The sequence below is a fragment of the Siphateles boraxobius genome, unplaced genomic scaffold (genome assembly GCF_051911475.1).
Source record: "Siphateles boraxobius isolate OS27281-9 unplaced genomic scaffold, OSU_SipBor_1 1, whole genome shotgun sequence".
NCBI classification, from domain to species: domain Eukaryota; kingdom Metazoa; phylum Chordata; class Actinopteri; order Cypriniformes; family Leuciscidae; genus Siphateles; species Siphateles boraxobius.
Genome location: NW_027508699.1, coordinates 3,750,785 through 3,768,675, shown reverse-complemented (window position 1 = coordinate 3,768,675; position 17,891 = coordinate 3,750,785). Strand labels below are relative to the sequence as shown.

General features: G+C 39.2%; 5 non-coding genes across 5 annotated transcripts; 1 reads left to right on the top strand and 4 right to left on the bottom strand.

Annotated features, from left to right (window-relative positions):
• Positions 1-9,223: 9,223 nt before the first annotated feature.
• trnap-cgg (transfer RNA proline (anticodon CGG)) lies at positions 9,224-9,295 on the bottom strand. Its single transcript has one exon. It is a non-coding gene; the product is annotated as a tRNA-Pro (tRNA).
• A 581-nt stretch (positions 9,296-9,876) lies between these two features.
• trnas-uga (transfer RNA serine (anticodon UGA)) lies at positions 9,877-9,952 on the bottom strand. Its single transcript is given in 2 exon segments — positions 9,877-9,912; positions 9,917-9,952. It is a non-coding gene; the product is annotated as a tRNA-Ser (tRNA).
• A 1,749-nt stretch (positions 9,953-11,701) lies between these two features.
• Positions 11,702-11,773, bottom strand: trnap-cgg (transfer RNA proline (anticodon CGG)). The gene has a single exon. It is a non-coding gene; the product is annotated as a tRNA-Pro (tRNA).
• A 200-nt stretch (positions 11,774-11,973) lies between these two features.
• On the bottom strand, positions 11,974-12,045 carry trnap-ugg (transfer RNA proline (anticodon UGG)). The gene has a single exon. It is a non-coding gene; the product is annotated as a tRNA-Pro (tRNA).
• Positions 12,046-12,545: 500 nt separating this feature from the next.
• trnar-ccg (transfer RNA arginine (anticodon CCG)) lies at positions 12,546-12,618 on the top strand. The gene has a single exon. It is a non-coding gene; the product is annotated as a tRNA-Arg (tRNA).
• The last annotated feature ends 5,273 nt before the right edge of the window (positions 12,619-17,891 follow it).

Here is a 17,891-nt window from a genome sequence, read left to right as displayed (position 1 = left end):
AGGACAGTGAGGAAATGGAGAAACAGATGGAGATAAATGAGACTAGACAAATGGAAATGGAAATGGAAGAACCAGAGGAGAAAGAACAGACTGGTGAGGAGAACGGAAAGGACAAAGACAATAAAAACATTGACAAAGGCGACACTACGGAAACAACCAACAAAAGAAGAAGAAAAGAAAAGGTAATACCAAATTTAGATAAAGCTAGAAGTAAAGTGTGGAAAAAAATTTCTGAGGAGGAACAGGACTGTGGAGGAATTGTAAAGGAAGGAGAGGGCATGGACTGATAAAATGGGGATTTTAAGGTTTTTTATCCTTTATTTCATGGTGCTGAAAATTGTGACTTTTAATGCTAGAGGGTTAATGAATGGTGTGAAATTTGAAAAAGTTAAGGAACTGTGCAGAGATGAAGATGTGATTTTATTGCAAGAGACAAACTGGAAAGAAAGTGCAATGGAGGATTTTAAAGGAAGATGGGAAGGGGAATTCTTTTTTAATAATGGAGAGGGAAAAATGGGAGGAGGAGTGGCGGTGCTAATAGGAAAAGACAGAGGTATCAAAGCAAAACTAATGTATAATGATACAAAAGGGAAATGCATGGCTGTAGAAATTAAGATGGAAGAAGATGATTGTATTTTAGTTAACGTACATGCTCCAAATGAACAAATAGAAAAGAAAATATATTTTAATGTTATAGCTGGAATAATGGAAAAATGGAAGAGGGTAATAATTGCAGGGGATTTCAACACCGTTTTTAGTAAAATGGATATGGAAATGGAATGATTTTTAAATCGGATGTAGGTAGAAAGGAGTTAAGGTTGCTGATGGAGGAGAAAAACATGATTGATGTGTGGAGGGAGAGAAATGGGAAAAAGAAGGAATATACAAGAAGACAGTTGGTGGGGAATTTTATGTGTCAAACTAGAATAGACTACTTTTTAAGTACCAGGAATTTGGAATGTTTTATTGATGGAGTGTTTTATAAAGAAACGACTTTAAGTGATCACAAAATGGTGTTATTGAGAATGGATTTTAAAAAAGAAATGAAAGGACCTGGGGTATGGATTTTAAACACTGAAGTTTTAAAGGAACAGCATTTTAAAAAAGAGACAGAAAACGTATTAGATGAAAGGAAAAAAGACCTGTATGTACATAGAAGATAAAAGACAATGGTGGGAAAACATGAAATATGACATTAAGAAATATACAATGAACTACTGTAAATCATTACAAAAGGTGAAAAAAACAAAGGAGGAAGAAATAAGAAGAACGTTAAGATTGGAGCTAAATAAAAATGAAGTAAACGTGCAAAGAGTAATCGAAGTAGAGGAAAAGTTAAAGAAAATAGAAGAAGAGAAATACAAAGGGGCGATGTTAAGAAGTAAAGCAAAATATATAGTGGAAGGTGAAAAATGTAACATATTCTTTTTTAACCTTGAGAAAAGCAGGGGGAGGGCGGAAATAATTAAAGAACTTAGAAATAAAGAAGGACAAGCGGTTTTAAGCACGGAGGGGATTTTAAAGGAAATAAGCACGTTTTATGAAGAACTTTTTAAATCAGAAGGAGGAGATGAGGAAAAAAGAAATATTTTATTAGAACAGATAACAATAAAAGTCAGTGACAGGGATAAAAAGGATTGTGAAAGGGAAATAACAACAGAAGAAATTATACAGGCCATAAATCAGTTAGGAGTGAAGAAAAGCCCAGGGGCCGTATTCACAAAGAATTTTAAGGCTAAAAGTAGCTCCTAACTGGCGAATTTAGTAGCAACTCCTAAAAATAATGGGCGTGTCACTCCTAACTTTAGGACTCCTAATTTTTTTCACTAAGAGTAATTCACGAAGCATTTTAGCCCTAAAAGTAGCACCTAAGTCTGGGACAGCTTAAAAGAAGTCGAGAGGACTCCTAACTCACTAAGACCTATTCACAAAGGATTGTAGCGCATACACCGCCTCTCGCAGTCGTCCGGGGTCTGCGACACAAGCGGGAATGCTGCATTGATCTGCAAACAAATCTTCTCCTATGTCTCACGCTTAGTTTTACTTGAATCCCAGTGTCGAATTTCCATTTTATTTTTATTTTTTTATTTTTTCAGCACCAACTGGGCCAGCAGCAGTAACTGATCCTGCGTCCAGTTGGGCTTTCTTTTTCGTTTTGGCGAGTTCATAATCCACCGTCATTCAACTATTACATTACTTCAATAGGAGCAACATTTACTTGCTTTAAGTAGTCTATTTAGGCTATGGAAGCTTGTTTCCGCCACAGAATGAAAAATAAAAAAGCTAATTGCGACTTTTTATCTCACAACTGCGACTTTATTTCTCACAATTCTGACTTAGTATCTCGCAATTGTGAGATAAAAAGTCGCAATTATTTTAATTTATTTTTATTCAGTGGCGGAAATAAGCTTCTATATTAATAGGATGTCAATTAACCAAGCAAGTGTTAATGCAAGAGTCGTTTTTCATTATTAGGAAAGTGGCGGTTTCATTAGGGTATTAGGCTACCTTAATTTAATTTAATTGAATTCACCACTTTTCTCTCTCTTTCTGCCTTTTTAGAATTACACTTCACTGGGGCCTGCACAAACATGTCATTATATATGCATTTCGATGACATTACTATTATTATTTTGTGTAGGACACAGACATATTTAGATGTCGTAATTCCATGATTTGTTGTGTCTGTGTTATGTTCCGCATGATGGCCCTGTCATCGAACAACCAATCACCGTGATCATTGCGAGGAAGCTCGTGCATGAGAATTGACGTCATCCATAGCAACGAAGACTCACTCTTAGTTTAGGAGTTGTCATTTTTCCTTACTAAGAGTAGGTCTGAAAGGCGTTGTGAATAACTTTTAAGAGAAAACTCCTAGCTAAAATATTTTAATGGGATTTAGGAGTACTCCTAGTGGTAAAATAAAATTCTTTGTGAATACGGCCCCAGGAATAGATGGTATTGGAAGTGAGTTTTACAAGGTTATTAAAGAAAAAGTAAGCACAATTTTAAAAGAAATCTATGAAGAGGTTTTCAAAAAAGAAAGAGTACACCCAAGAATGGGCCAAGGCTTAATGAAAATAATATATAAGAAAAAAGGAGACAAAACTGAACTGAAGAATTTTAGGCCCATTACAATGTTAAACACAGATTTTAAAATTTTAGCCAAAGTTTTAGCAAACAGATTAAAAAATATAATGCCAAACATAATAGAAACTAACCAGGCTTACGGAGTTAAGGGGAGGGACATAGCAGACAGTACAAGCAGCATAAGAGATATAGTGGGATACATAAAAGAAAAAGGAAAGAGCGCATACGTAATAAGCATGGATTTTGAGAAGGCTTTTGACAGAGTGGAACAGGGGTTTTTATTGGGAGTTTTAAAACAATTTGGTTTCGGAGGGAATTTTATAAAATGGATCTCAGTTTTATACAGCGATATTTTAACAAAAGTAAAATGTAATGTTTTTTTTAACTCAACCTTTTAAAGTTTTAAGATCCATAAGACAAGGGTGTCCACTGTCAGCGCAGTTATATTCTTTGGTGGCGGAACCCCTAGGGCTTTTAACAAACAGAGAAAAAGGAATAAAGGGGATACAATTTGAAGGAAAAGAAGAATTAACTAAAATATTCCAATACGCCGACGATACGACAATTGTGGTAGAAAATAGAGAAAGTGTTAAAGAAGTGATGGAAAAAATTAAATGCTATTGCGAGAGCTCAGGTGCAAAAATAAACGAAGAAAAAACAGTATATATGAAGTTTGGAAGGACGGAGGTTTTAACGGGGGTTGTTAAGTTCATAGAGGTACAAGAGATGACAATTTTAGGAACAATTTTAGCAAAGAATGAGAAAGAAGCTGCTGATAAAATGTGGGAAGAGATGCTGGGAGGGATGGAAAGAAGACAGATTTTTTGGCGAAATAGGTTTTTAAGTCTGAAAGGGAAAATTTTAACTGTTGTTGTGGAAATTTTAATAGTCATTGATCCCAAACAGGTATCATAAGAGAAAGAACCTATTCAATGTATAAAAGTATATGTGTGTACGTGCTTGTGCGTGACTTTTCAGGAACATATGGGACAGGACCTCTGACCTTAGGGACGGTCAGTTTTGGCCAGTTTATTTCAGTGCCAGTTTGTGTCTTTAAGTAGAAACTGAACAGCAGTAAGGACCTTATCTGAGTGGGTGAAAGGTACAGCGGGTGAGGAGGAACCTTGAAAACAGTATAAAGGCTGTCTCATATCTTCCTGTTGGGTGTCACTCTCTTGCACAGCGTAACTTCTGTGTACTAGACTGAACCTATTCTTGCAAGAATAAATACTTTTCTTTTTATTAATTTGACTCTGAGTGTCTCTTACGCAGTGATGATGTTTAACAGAATTTTTGCCACAACACTGTAAACATGTTAATGGTATCAAAGATGTGGTACAAGTTACATGTGATGCCATTACCAAACTGGGTTTTTAAGAGAATAAAAAAGAGTACTTTAGAATTTTTATGGGGAAAAAAGCCTCCAAGGATAGAGTATTATACGCTGATAGGAAAACCAGAGGAGGGAGGGATGGGTTTAGTTGATGTGGAACAAAAGATGAAAAGCATGAGGGTAAAAGTGGTTAGGAAATATTTGGATGACAAGAATAGAGCTGAATGGAAGACAATGATGGGTTTTTATTTAAATAAATGTGGGAATTTTAACCTTGGGGAAAACATTTTATGGATGAAGTTGAAAATTTGGATGATAGAGGGGATTCCACAGTTTTATAAAGAGGTTTTAAATGCTTGGAGGCTTTTTTTAACAGAGGTGGATTTTAATCCAGAGGGGCGGGAAGGGATTTTAAATCAGCCTCTGTTTTTAAATGACAAAATAAAGATACACGAGCGGGATATCTATTTTAAGAAGTGGTTACAAGTGGGGATTGTAAAAGTGAGAGATGTTTTATGGGAGTTGAAAGAGGGATTTTTACCACTCCAAGTGATTATGGATGCGATGGAGGAAGGGAAGGAGGATTTTAATGTGATGGTTTTAAAAAAACAGTATGAAGATGTCAAGAAAGCAATCCCAAGGCAATGGCTAGATGAGATTAGCAAGAAAGTAGAAAAAGAAAACAAAATTACTGTGTTTTTAAAATTTAAAGACAAGAAGGTGGATTTTAATTTGGGCACTGTGAAAATGTTTTATGATTTTTTTATAAACAGAGTTTTTAAAAAACCTGTGGCCAACCAGGTCTGGCTAAGGAATTTTAATGGAATTGAAGAAAAAGACATATGGAAGAATAGAACATGGAAATGGTTGGATGTGAATTTAGAATGTTTAGATTATTTTATTAGACAAAATGTGATTTATACAGAAATGAGATTGTGTGTAATGCAGAAAGAAACAAATGCCCAATGTAAAGTTTGTAAAAAAGAAGATGAAGGGATTTTACATCTGTTTTTATTCTGTGAAAAGCTGAACCCATTTTTTAATGAACTGAAAGAAATTGTTAAAGAATTAAGGGAAAATGAAGAGGTGACTGAATGGAAAAGATTTTTTATGCTGGGAATGACAGAAAACAAAGAAAATAGGAAGCTTGTGAATTTGTTTTTAATCTTGGCGAAAAAAGCAATATGGAAAAGAAGGAATGTAGCAAGAAACCGAGATTTTATTCTAAATCTATGGGTGCTTTTTAAACAGATGGTGGAAGATTATATGAAAATGTTGTACAATTATTTTAAATTGGAGAACAAGATGGGGGAATTTTACAAAATGTTTACCAAAGATGTCAAATGTGTTTTTAAACAAAAGCACTTTTACTTGGCAAAAGGGGACGAACTGGTCTTGTTTTAATTCTTGTTTTAAATCTGTTATGAATGTGTCAAAGAGGAGATGGGGATTTTATGAATATTTTCTGTAATAACAACTTTTAATGTCTTGTAAATCGATTCCTATTACAAAATTAATGTAAATGTATTAAATGTAATTAAAAAAATAAAATAAAATAAAAACTAAAAAAAAAACTAAAAAAAACACGCCCGATCTCGTCCGATCTTGGAAGCTAAGCAGGGTCGGGCCTGGTTAGTACTTGGATGGGAGACCGCCTGGGAATACCAGGTGCTGTAAGCTTTTGCTTTATCAATTCACTAATACACTTCAGGGCTCGGCTCCCACGGTTTTTCCTTTATCCTTTTCAATTCAATTGCTTAATTTATTTGTCTTTCATGCTGCTTTCTCTCTGGCTTCTGTCTGCTTTCTGTGTGGTTAAGGACAGCTCAGCCTTGTCATTCTGTGTTTCTCCTCCAGGGGGCGATCGACAGGCTTTTCTCTCTCAGTCTACAAGCAACACACAACTCTGAGCACTTGTTCTTTTGTAACCCGCTCCTTTCCTCGGCTTCAATTAGACCAGAGGTTCCCAAACTGTTTTTGTCAGTAGAACGCTCAGATTATAGCTTAATATTTCATTAATTCCACACACATTTGTATGTTCAAGGATTTTTAATTAGGCTACTAACCTATAACTGGCCCTGCACTGGGTCTGAATAGGTTTTAGTGTTGGTACTTATTCTCAGTGTTGGTACCAGATCTCTCAAGATCTCAGCATTTTCACTTATTACAATCCAGACTTTATTTCTCTCGTACTAAGGTATTTATTGAGAATTAACAGAGGTTTACATGTTGATGTTTTATTGAAAATAATAAAGTTTGTGGTCATCGTTATGGTGATCACGTGCCAGGGAACCAGTATCATGGTTTAGGTAGTCTCTTGACTCTTTAACTAAAGTTTTTCTTTTGTTGATTTATCTGTATGTTTCCAATATATGTTTATTATAGCAATTCATTGATACCAGAGTCTAATCTCTGATTAAATTATTTAAATACTAAATTGGTTATTTTTTAAGCCAATCATCCTGCAGAAACATCTGTTCTGCTGTGATACTCTGAAAGATTTTATGAAGTCATTATGCAGAAAATAATTTGACACAGTCATGTATACTCACACACACATCAAGAATCAGCATATGAATCTCAACAATGGTGACAATTAAACGAAAAATCAGATCAACTCTGAGGGGCGGTCTCCCAGACAGAGATAAAACCTAGTCCTAGACTTAAATGGCCCTTTAAACCAGATTAACAGAAATCCGCTTTCTCTGTCATGGCTTTAAATAGTCCTAGATTTAGTTTAGTCAAGAGTTTAATAAACTGATTTCCTGGAGGAAGATTGGAGTTACCCCAGGACCAAATTGAGGCTCAAATTAAACCTACCAGGAGGCAGGTTTAACTTCAGATTAACAGTGTGTTTCAAAGAAGACAGATATATTACTAGTATATATATATATATATATATATATATTAATGGCACCCCTGGTAAATATGATCACAAATGTTTGTAAAAAAATGTATTTACATTTTCTTTCTTTTATTCCATAGCTGATATGTGCAGTTTATGTAGCTTGCTTGAAAATAATTTTCTCTTGTCTAGTAAAGTTTTTTGATTGTAGTATTTTTCTGATGCCATTGTTTTCCTTGTATTTGCTTCTCTCAGTTCCATGCAAATTTTAGCTTTTCTTGGTTCATTCCATGTTTTATAGGCAACCTCTGTCATGCTAATTCAGATTAGTACAGTTGGTTTTAAATTAATCTGGTTTATTTTAGTTCAGGACTCCATAGTCCAGGTGTAACTAATCTGTACTTAATCTGTGCTACAGAAAGCCATTTTTTAAGTCACGGTTAACTATTCTAGATTAAGGCCTACTCCTGTCTTAATTTAAACCCTGTCCGGGAAACCGCCCCTGAATGTCACAAAACAAGCTAATAGTCACAAAAAAGCTTTCTTGATCGTCACCATTGTTGGGATTCATATGTTGATTCTTGATGTCTCTGCATGCCTAACATTATAAAAGAACCAAAAGCAGGCTTTGCGTACGAAAGCAGAGAGGCAGACGAAACACAAAACAGGTGGGAAAGAGTCATGAACTATAAATGAATCTAGTCATCGAAAAACATCATTGATATGTTTGTTTTGTCCATACAACCAAAATGGCTGTTTAATTGGAGAAAAACACATGGAACAGAAATGGCGGGCTCTAAATGTAAACAGCCGCATATAGGCTAAGCCGTAGGCTTGACTTTGAACTAAAAGGCATCAGCCTTCCACCTAGGGAGGCTGTTACTAGGGCGTGCTTGTTGCGCTAGCTCTAAGCCAATGCTGCAAAAAGTCAATGAAAAGTTGTTCAAAGAAACTCCACAGAACAACAAGTACACCTGATCTTAGCGTTTCTGCAAAAGAGCCACGGGTAATTCAGTCAAGGGCGATTTAAAATCCTTTGAATCACACTACAGCATCTACAGACCTGCGAAAAAAGTTAAATTTTGCCAAAGCATCAGCCTCTGATGCTGCGGAACGTGACGTCAAGTACTATGTGGGTTGCAGTAAATGGCCGGACTATGAAGTGGTTGATAAAGAAAAGTAAATGGCCAGACTATGAAGTGGTTGAAAACATGATGCTTGGGCAGGGGCTGAGAGGTGGGGAGAACAACATGACTAACTCCTCCAAAATCAGATTGCCCTTCGGGTGATTTTTGGGTAACTCACTGAGTCTCTGCTTTAGAGAGAACTTCAGCAAGTCTCGCTTCTGACTGGACTCATTCAAGCGGGCTTGAGCTTCTGAATGAGCTTTCTTCTCCGTCAGAATGAGCTTTCTTCTCCGTCAACTTCTAAGGGAAAACAATGCCTTTCATACACCAGGAAGAGCACAATTTGTTTTATCACCCAGCTTAAAAAAAGAAAAAAAAATGAAGAATATTTTCCTGTGGTATCACATGCAATTGCATAAAGAAAAGTAAATGGCCAGACTATGAAGTGGTTGAAAACATGATGCTTTGGCAGGGGCTGAGAGGTGGGGAGGACAACATGACTAACTCCTCCATAATCAGATTGCCCTTCGGGTGATTTTTGGGCAACTCACTGAGTCTCTGCTCCAGAGAGAACTTCAGCAAGTCTCGCTTCTGACTGGACTCATTCAAGCGGGCTTGAGCTTCGAATGAGCTTTCTTCTCCGTCAGAATGAGCTTTCTTCTCCGTCAACTTCTAAGGGAAAACAATGCCTTTCATACACCAAGAAGAGCACAATTTGTTTTATCACCCAGCTTAAAAAAAGAAAAAAAAATGAAGAAGATTTCCAGTGGTATCACATGCAATTGCATACAGAGTCAAAGAACCCTTGAACTCATACTAAAGGTGAGAGGGCTCGTCCGGGATTTGAACCCGGGACCTCTCGCACCCGAAGCGAGAATCATACCCCTAGACCAACGAGCCTGACTGACGCTGGGAGTGGCTACTTGCGTACACTTGTACAGTCACCGAACACTGGCCTCAAACAGAATGAGCAGACACTATTTTTAATAAGAGCGTTTGTCCTTAGGGAGCTGCACTCTCTGGCAGGCAGCGATTCAGAGTACTTTCTGTGCAGGAAATAAACGCTTGTCATCGGACTGGCTGCTTGTTCTGAAACTGCTGGGCTCGTCTGGAATTTGAACCCGGGACCTCTCGCACCCAAAGCGAGAATCATACCTCTAGACCAACGAGCCTGACTGACAAGGGATTTGGCTACTTGGGTACACTTTTAGAGTCACTGAATGCTGGCCTCTTACAGAATGGGAAGGCACTAGTTTTAATAGAAAGCGTTTGTCGTTAGGGAGCCACACTCCCTGGCAGGCAGCGATTCTGAGTACGTTCTGTGCAAGGAAATAAGCGCTTGTCATCTGGCTGAATCTTGGCTATGTTGTAGTACAGATGAAAACAAGCAGTAATAAGGGTTTCAAAAACATGACAGTTTTGAGTTTGGCTCAGTGCTGCAAAAGGAAGGATCCAACCTTGCTGCTCGTTCTGAAATTCCCAGGCTCGTCCGGGATTTGAACCCGGGACCTCTCGCATAGAATCAAAGCGAGAATCATACCCCTAGACCAACAAGCCTCTTCTACAATAGGTCTTTCGGGAGGGCGCCACAAATTCAGTGAAACCCATCTCAAAGACGGACCACGCCCTGGCGTCGAGATACGAAAGTGTAGTTGTTCGAGCGTTAGAAACCCCTTGAAGGCATATTACTGATCAAAGGAAAAGCATGCCAGACAAGGCCCAGTGGCCTGTGGATGTTCCACAAATTCAAGGATGGTTTGTTCAAAGCAATAATGACCACAAGATCTAAGTTAGCAGAGTACAGACAAACCTCGGATAGCTGTAGTGGTGGGTTTTTGTGTGCATCAGACTGTCAGTGAATCATTCTTGCCTGCCCGTGCATGTGCCCTTTCAGGCTGAAATTACACAAAGCACTGTGCGCAAGAGGCCCTGTGGCCTAAGGGGAAAAAGCCACTTCTTGCTTTTGCACTGGACCTACGACGAAGGCTTTGCGTACGAAAGCAGAGAGGCAGACTACACACAAAACAGGTGGGAAAGAGTCATCAACTATAAATGAATCTAGTCAACGAAAAACATCATTGATACGTTTGTTTTGTCCATACAACCAAAATGGCTGTGTAATTGGAGAAAAACACATGGAACAGAAATGGCGGGCTCTAAATGTAAACCGCCGCATATAGGCTATGTAGGCTTGACTTTGAACTAAAAGGCATCAGCCTCCTACCTAGGGAGGCTGTTACTAGGGCGTGCTTGTTGCGCTAGCTCTAAGCCGATGCTGCAAAAAGTCAATGAAAAGTTGTTCAAAGAAACTCTACAGAACAACAAGTATACCTGTGCTTAGCGTTTCTGCAAAAGAGCCACGGGTAATTCAGTTAAGAGCGATTTAAAATGCTTTGAATCCCACTACAGCATCTACAGACCTGCGAAAAAAGTTCAATTTTGCCAAAGCATCAGCCTCTGATGCTGCAGAACGTGACGTCAAGTACTATGTGGGTTGCAGTAAATGGCCGGACTATGAAGTGGTTGATAAAGAAAAGTAAATGGCCAGACTATGAAATGGTTGAAAACATGATGCTTGGGCAGGGGCTGAGAGGTGGGGAGGACAACATGACTAACTCCTCCAAAATCAGATTGCCCTTCGGGTGATTTTTGGGCAACTCACTGAGTCTCTGCTCCAGAGAGAACTTCAGCAAGTCTCGCTTCTGACTGGACTCATTCAAGCAGGCTTGAGCTTCTGAATGAGCTTTCTTCTCCGTCAGAATGAGCTTTCTTCTCCGTCAACTTCTAAGGGAAAACAATGCCTTTCATAAACCAGGAAGAGCACAATTTGTTTTATCACCCAGCTTAAAAAAAGAAAAAAAAATGAAGAAGATTTCCTGTGGTATCACATGCAATTGCATAAAGAAAAGTAAATGGCCAGACTATGAAGTGGTTGAAAACATGATGCTTTGGCAGGGGCTGAGAGGTGGGGAGGACAACATGACTCCACCATAATCAGATTGCCCTTCGGTTGATTTTTGGGCAACTCACTGAGTCTCTGCTCCAGAGAGAACTTCAGCAAGTCTCGCTTCTGACTGGACTCATTCAAGGGGGCTTGAGCTTCTGAAAGAGCTTTCTTCTCCGTCAGAATGAGCTTTCTTCTCCGTCAACTTCTAAGCAAAAACAATGCTTTCATACACCAAGAAGAGCACAATTTGTTTTATCACCCAACTTAAAAAAAGAAAAAAAATGAAGAAGAGTTCCTGTGGTATCACATGCAATTGCATACAGAGTCAGAGAACCCTTGAACTCATACTAAAGCTGAGAGGGCTCGTCCGGGATTTGAACCCGGGACCTCTCGCACCCGAAGCGAGAATCATACCCCTAGACCAACGAGCCTGCCTGACGCTGGATGGGGCTACTTGCGTACAGTTGTACAGTCACCGAACACTGGCCTCAAACAGAATGAGCAGACACTAGTTTTAATAAGAGCGTTTGTCCTTAGGGAGCTGCACTCTCTGGCAGGCAGCAATTCAGAGTACATCCTGTGCAGGAAATAAACGCTTGTCATCGGACTGGCTGCTTGTTCTGAAACTTCTGGGCTCGTCCGGGATTTGAACCCGGGACCTCTCGCACCCAAGGCAAGAATCATTCCCCTAGACCAACGAGCCTGACTGAAAACAGTTTCGGCTACTTGCGTAGTTTTAATAGAAAGCGTTTGTCGTTAGGGAGCCACACTCCCTGGCAGGCAGCGATTCTGAGTACGTTCTGTGCAAGGAAATAAGCGCTTGTCATCTGGCTGAATCTTGGCTATGTTGTAGTACAGATGAACACAAGCAGTAATAAGGGTTTCAAAAACATGACAGTTTTGAGTTTGGCTCAGTGCTGCAAAAGGAAGGATCCAACCTTGCTGCTCTCGCTGGTTGTTCTGAAATCCCCGGGCTCGTCCGTGATTTGAACCAGGGATCTCTCGCACCCAAAGCGAGAATCATACCCCTAGACCAACGAGCCTCTTCTTCATTAAGTTTTTTCGGGAGGGCGCCACAAATTCAGTGAAGCCCATCTCCAAGACGGACCACAACCTGGCGTCGAGATACGAAAGTGTAGTTGTTCAAGCATTAGAAACCCCTTGAAGGCATATTACTAATCAAAGGAAAGGCATGCCAGACAAGGCCCAGTGACCTAATGGATAAGGCATCAGCCTCCGGAGCTGGAGATTGTGGGTTCAAGTCCCACCTGGGTCGTCTTCAATGGGCTATGTTTAAGTTGGATGGTTGACCAATTCAAGGATGTTTTTTTCAAAGCAATAATGACTACAAGATCTGAATCAGCGTAGAACGGACAAACTTCGGATAGCTGTGGTGGCCTGGATCCGGCAGTTTGCGGTAAACCTCGGGATAAACAGAGAGACTAATATTAGCGTAGACGCCATCCTTCTTATGATGTACAAAGTACATCAGGATTTATGGGAAATGTTCCTGGTTCCTGCTGATCTAAACTATGCAGCCTAACATTGAATTATAGCAGTCTATAATGTGTTATGTGTATGCTAAGCCAAAGAGATGTGTTTTTAGTCTAGATTTGAACTGACAGACTGTGTCTGCTTCCCGGACAATGTTAGGAAGATTGTTCCAAAGTTTTGGTGCCAATTAGGAAAAGGATCTACCGCCAGCAGTTGATTTTGATATTCTAGGTATTATCAACTGGCCAGAATTTTGAGATCGCAATAGACGTGAAGGACTATAATGGGTTAAGAGCTCGCTCAAGTACTGCGGAGCCAAACCATTTAGTGCTTTGTAAGTAATCAGCAATATTTTAAAATGTATACGATGTTTAATAGGGAGCCAATGCAGTGTTGACAGAACCGGGCTAATATGGTCATACTTCCTGGTTCTGGTAAGAACTCTAGCGGCTGCGTTTTGGACCAGCTGTAGTTTGTTTGTTAAGCATACAGGGCAACCACCCAGTAGAGCATTACAATAATCTAGCCTTGAGGTCATGAACGCATGAACCAAATGTTCCGCATTTGTCAATGAGAGCATATGACGTAATTTAGATGTATTTTTAAGATGGAAAAATGCGCTTTTACAGATACTAGACACGTGACATTCAAATGAGAGATTGGTATCAAAGAGCACACCCAGGTTCCTAACTGACGACGAAGACTTGACAGAGCAGCCATCAAGTGTTAAACAGTATTCTAGGTTATTGCGTGTGGAAGTTTTTTGTCCAATAATTAGAATCTCTGTTTTTTCAGAATTTAGTAGTAGGAAATTACTAGTCATCCAGTTTTTTATATCAGCTATGCATTCCGTTAATTTTTTGAATTGGTAAGTTTCGTTAGGTTTTGAGGAAATATAGAGCTGAGTATCATCAGCATAACAGTGAAAACTAATTCCATGTTTCCTAATGATATCTCCTAACGGTAGCATGTACAGAGTGAACAGCAGCGGTCCTAGTACTGAGCCTTGTGGTACGCCATACTGAACTTTTGACCGATAAGACATCTCTTCATTTACTGCTACAAACTGATAACGGTCAGATAAGTATGATTTAAACCATGCTAGTGCAATTCCACTAATGCCAACATAGTTTTCTAGTCTATTTAATAGAATGTTGTGGTCAATGGTGTCAAATGCAGCACTAAGATCAAGTAACACTAATAGAGAGATACAACCACGATCGGATGATAAAAGCAAATCATTTGTGACTTTAATAAGAACAGTCTCAGTACTATGGTACGGTCTAAATCCGGACTGAAAATCCTCGCAGATAGCATTTCCTTCAAGAAAGGAACACAGTTGTGAGGATACTGCCTTTTCTAATATCTTTGACAGAAAAGGCAAATTCGAGATCGGCCTGTAATTGACTAATTCTGTAGGATCAAGTTGCATTTTTTTAACAAGCGGTTTAATCATAGCCAGCTTAAAGGGATACTCCACCAGTTTTTCTTATTAAACTATGTTATTCCCTTAACTAAGACGAGTTGATACATACCTCTCTCGTGTCAGTGCGTGCACTATATCGCTCTGTATTGCCGCAAAACTATGTTAGCACTTAGCTTAGCCCATGCATTAAATATGGGCCAAGCAGAGAAGCGACCAAACACTTCCACGTTTTCCCTATTTAAACACAGTTACTCGAGTAGTGTAACTTGACCTGGGCTGGTGACACAAAATAAACCGTTGCGCTTTTCTAAGCGTTTAAAATTGATGACTATATTGTATGGCGGAATACCATAACAAGTGCTTTTGAGTACTTCGACTTGGCGCAATAATATCTTCACTCGTGAAAAGTCCTCTTACCGGCACCCGCTTCCTCTCCCTCTGACATTTCCGTCAATACAACCAACGTGACTTTTACTACCTGTGCTATTAGCAAACTGCAGATCATTTGCAATGGCGGACTTTGTAGATGATTATGACTTCTTTGTAGAAGACCCAGAGCCATATCTGTTTGAACCCGAGTACACGGAGGAGGAATTAGCTCTTATGGACCGTGAGAGGCAAGAAAGATATGATCCAGAACAGACCGGAGCTGGCGAAAGACCACGGGCAAACAGCAATTGGTGGTGCAAGTGTGACTGTTGCGAACTTTGTGAAATGTTCGGAGCAAACACGCCACTTCTTCAGAGTCATCAATGGTGTTTTGGGATTCTTGTTCAAAGCAGCTAACCAAGCTCTCCGCTGTATGTGGTGTGTTGGAATTCGGTGAAAAATGACAGCACTATGTACATTCTCCTTATTTTCACAACCCTTTACGATGCACACTTTAACCATTATTGTACACAAACTAGCTTCCAACAACCTGTTACTTCGTCAACTCCGCTCGAACTACTACTACCGGCACATGTCACGTTGGTTGTATTGACGGAAATGTCAGAGGGAGGGGGAGAGGAAGCGGGAGCCGGTAAGAGGACTTTTCACGAGTGAAGATATTATTGCGCCAAGTCGAAGTGCTCAAAAGCACTTGTTATGGTATTCCGCCATACAATATAGCCATCAATTTTAAACGCTTAGAAAAGCGCAACGGTTTATTTTGTGTCACCAGCCCAGGTCAAGTTACACTACTCGAGTAACTGTGTTTACATAGGGAAAACGTGGAAGTGTTTGGTCGCTTCTCTGCTTGGCCCATATTTAATGCATGGGCTAAGCTAAGTGCTAACATAGTTTTGCGGCAATACAGAGCGATATAGCGCACGCACTGAGACGAGAGAGGTATGTATCAACTCGTCTTATTTAAGGGAATAACATAGTTTAATAAGAAAAACTGGTGGAGTATCCCTTTAAAGGGTTTTGGTACGTATCCTAGAGACAAAGATGAATTAATGATGTTAAGAAGAGGATCTATGACTTCTGGAAGCATCTCTTTCAATAGTTTAGTCGGTATAGGGTCTAACATACAAGTTGTTGATTTAGATGAGTTAACGATTTTGCAAAATTCTTCTTCTCCTATAGCAACAAATGAATCAAATTTTTCCTCAGGCAGACTACAATGCACTCCCTGATGCGATACTGTAGTAGACGGTTGCATAGTTATAATTTTGTCTCTGATATTATCAATCTTATAAGTGAAGAAATTCATAAAGTCATTACTGCTGTGTTTCTTGGAAACTTCTGGGCTTGAAGCTTTCTTTTTCGTTAGTTTAATAATAATAATAATAATAATAATAATACATTTATTTTGTATAGTGCCTTTAAAATTTGCTTTCTCAAAGCGCTTTACAGACAAACATAACAACAGAAAAGAAAAGCAACACACTTTAAACACAAAAATAAGCAGGTAAAATAAATAAGCAGGTAAAATAAGTAATCAGATAAAAGCAATCCTAAAATAAAATGTTTTAAGAAGAGATTTAAAAGTCACTAATGTATTTGCTTCCCTAATGTCAGCCGGGAGAGAATTCCAGAGCTTGGGAGCAGCGAAGGAAAATGCTCTATCACCCCTAGAACGAAGCCGCGTCTTGGGAACAACCAACAGACCACTCTGAGAGGAACGCAGATTACGACATGGTGTATAAGGCAATAAAAGATCAGTCAAGTATTGAGGAGCCAGATTATGCAAAGCCTTATATGCCAGCATATGGATTTTAAAATCAACACGGTACCTGACAGGGAGCCAGTGCAAAGACTCCAAGACAGGGGTAATATGATCCCTAGCCCTGACCCCAGTCAATACTCTGGCAGCTGAATTTTTCAGATATTGCAGTTTGTCGATTGATGATTTAGATACACCAGCTAGGAGACCATTACAATAGTCAACACGTGAAAAGATAAAAGAGTTTATCAACCTCTCAGCAACTGTAAAGGACAGCATAGGACGTAAACGTGCTATATTTCTGAGGTGATAAAAGGATGTCTTAACCGTATTCTGCACAAAAGGCTCAAAAGACAGTGTGGCATCAAATATGACACCAAGAGTTTTTAGTTTGCTTTGAAACTCCAGGGCAACACCATCAACTGACAGAGTGAGAGACCCAGCCTTTCGCAGTTGATGAGGAGAGCCAAGGAGCATAATTTCGGTTTTAGAGCCATTTAAAGACAGGAAACTATTAGACATCCAACTCTTGATCTCAGTAATACAATTGGAAAGATGCGCAGCATCCACTTGCTGATCCGGTCTTGAATGGATATAAATCTGCGTATCATCAGCATAAAAGTGATAGTTAAGGTCAAGAGATCTTAATAGTTGACCAAGTGGATAGATATACATACTAAAAAGTAAGGGACCCAATACTGACCCCTGTGGGACACCAGTATGAACAGCACCAACTTTGGACCTATAGCCACCCATAAAAACAAATTGACTGCGGTCAGTAAAATATGACTTGAACCAGCCAAGAACTGTCTCTGACAAACCAAATACTTTTTCAAGACGATAAAGTAATAGTGCATGGTCAATTGTATCAAATTCTGAACTAAGATCCAAGAGAATGAGAAGTGACAGGGAGCCAGAGTCGGAGGCTATAAGTAAGTCATTAGTGACTTTAACTAATGCAGTCTCAGTGCTGTGTAATTTCCGAAACCCAGATTGATGAGGCTCAAATAGATTATTTTCAATTAAGTGTATGTTTAATTGAGACGCAACCACTTTTTCAAATAAATTTTCTTTTTCACTTTTTTGTTTAGCCACTTTTTCAAAAAAATACCTAGGATTATGTTTATTTTCTTCTAATAGGGTTGAAAAATAAGCAGATCTAGCAGCTTTAAAAGCCTCTCTGTAAGCAATCGAGCTCTCCTTCCATGCAATCCGAAATACCTCTAGTTTTGTTTTCTTCCAGTTGCGCTCCATTTTTCTGGCTGCTCTCTTAAGGGCCCGGGTGTGCTCATTGTACCACGGCGTTGGACTATTTTCTTTAATCTTCTTTAAGCGCAGCGGAGCAACTGTGTCTAAAGTGCTGGAAAATAGAGAGTTAAAAGTTTCTGTTGCAATATCGAGTTCTTCTAAGCTATCTGGGATGCTGAGATGATGAAACTGATCAGGAAGATTATTGATAAAGCAATCTTTCTTGGCAGAA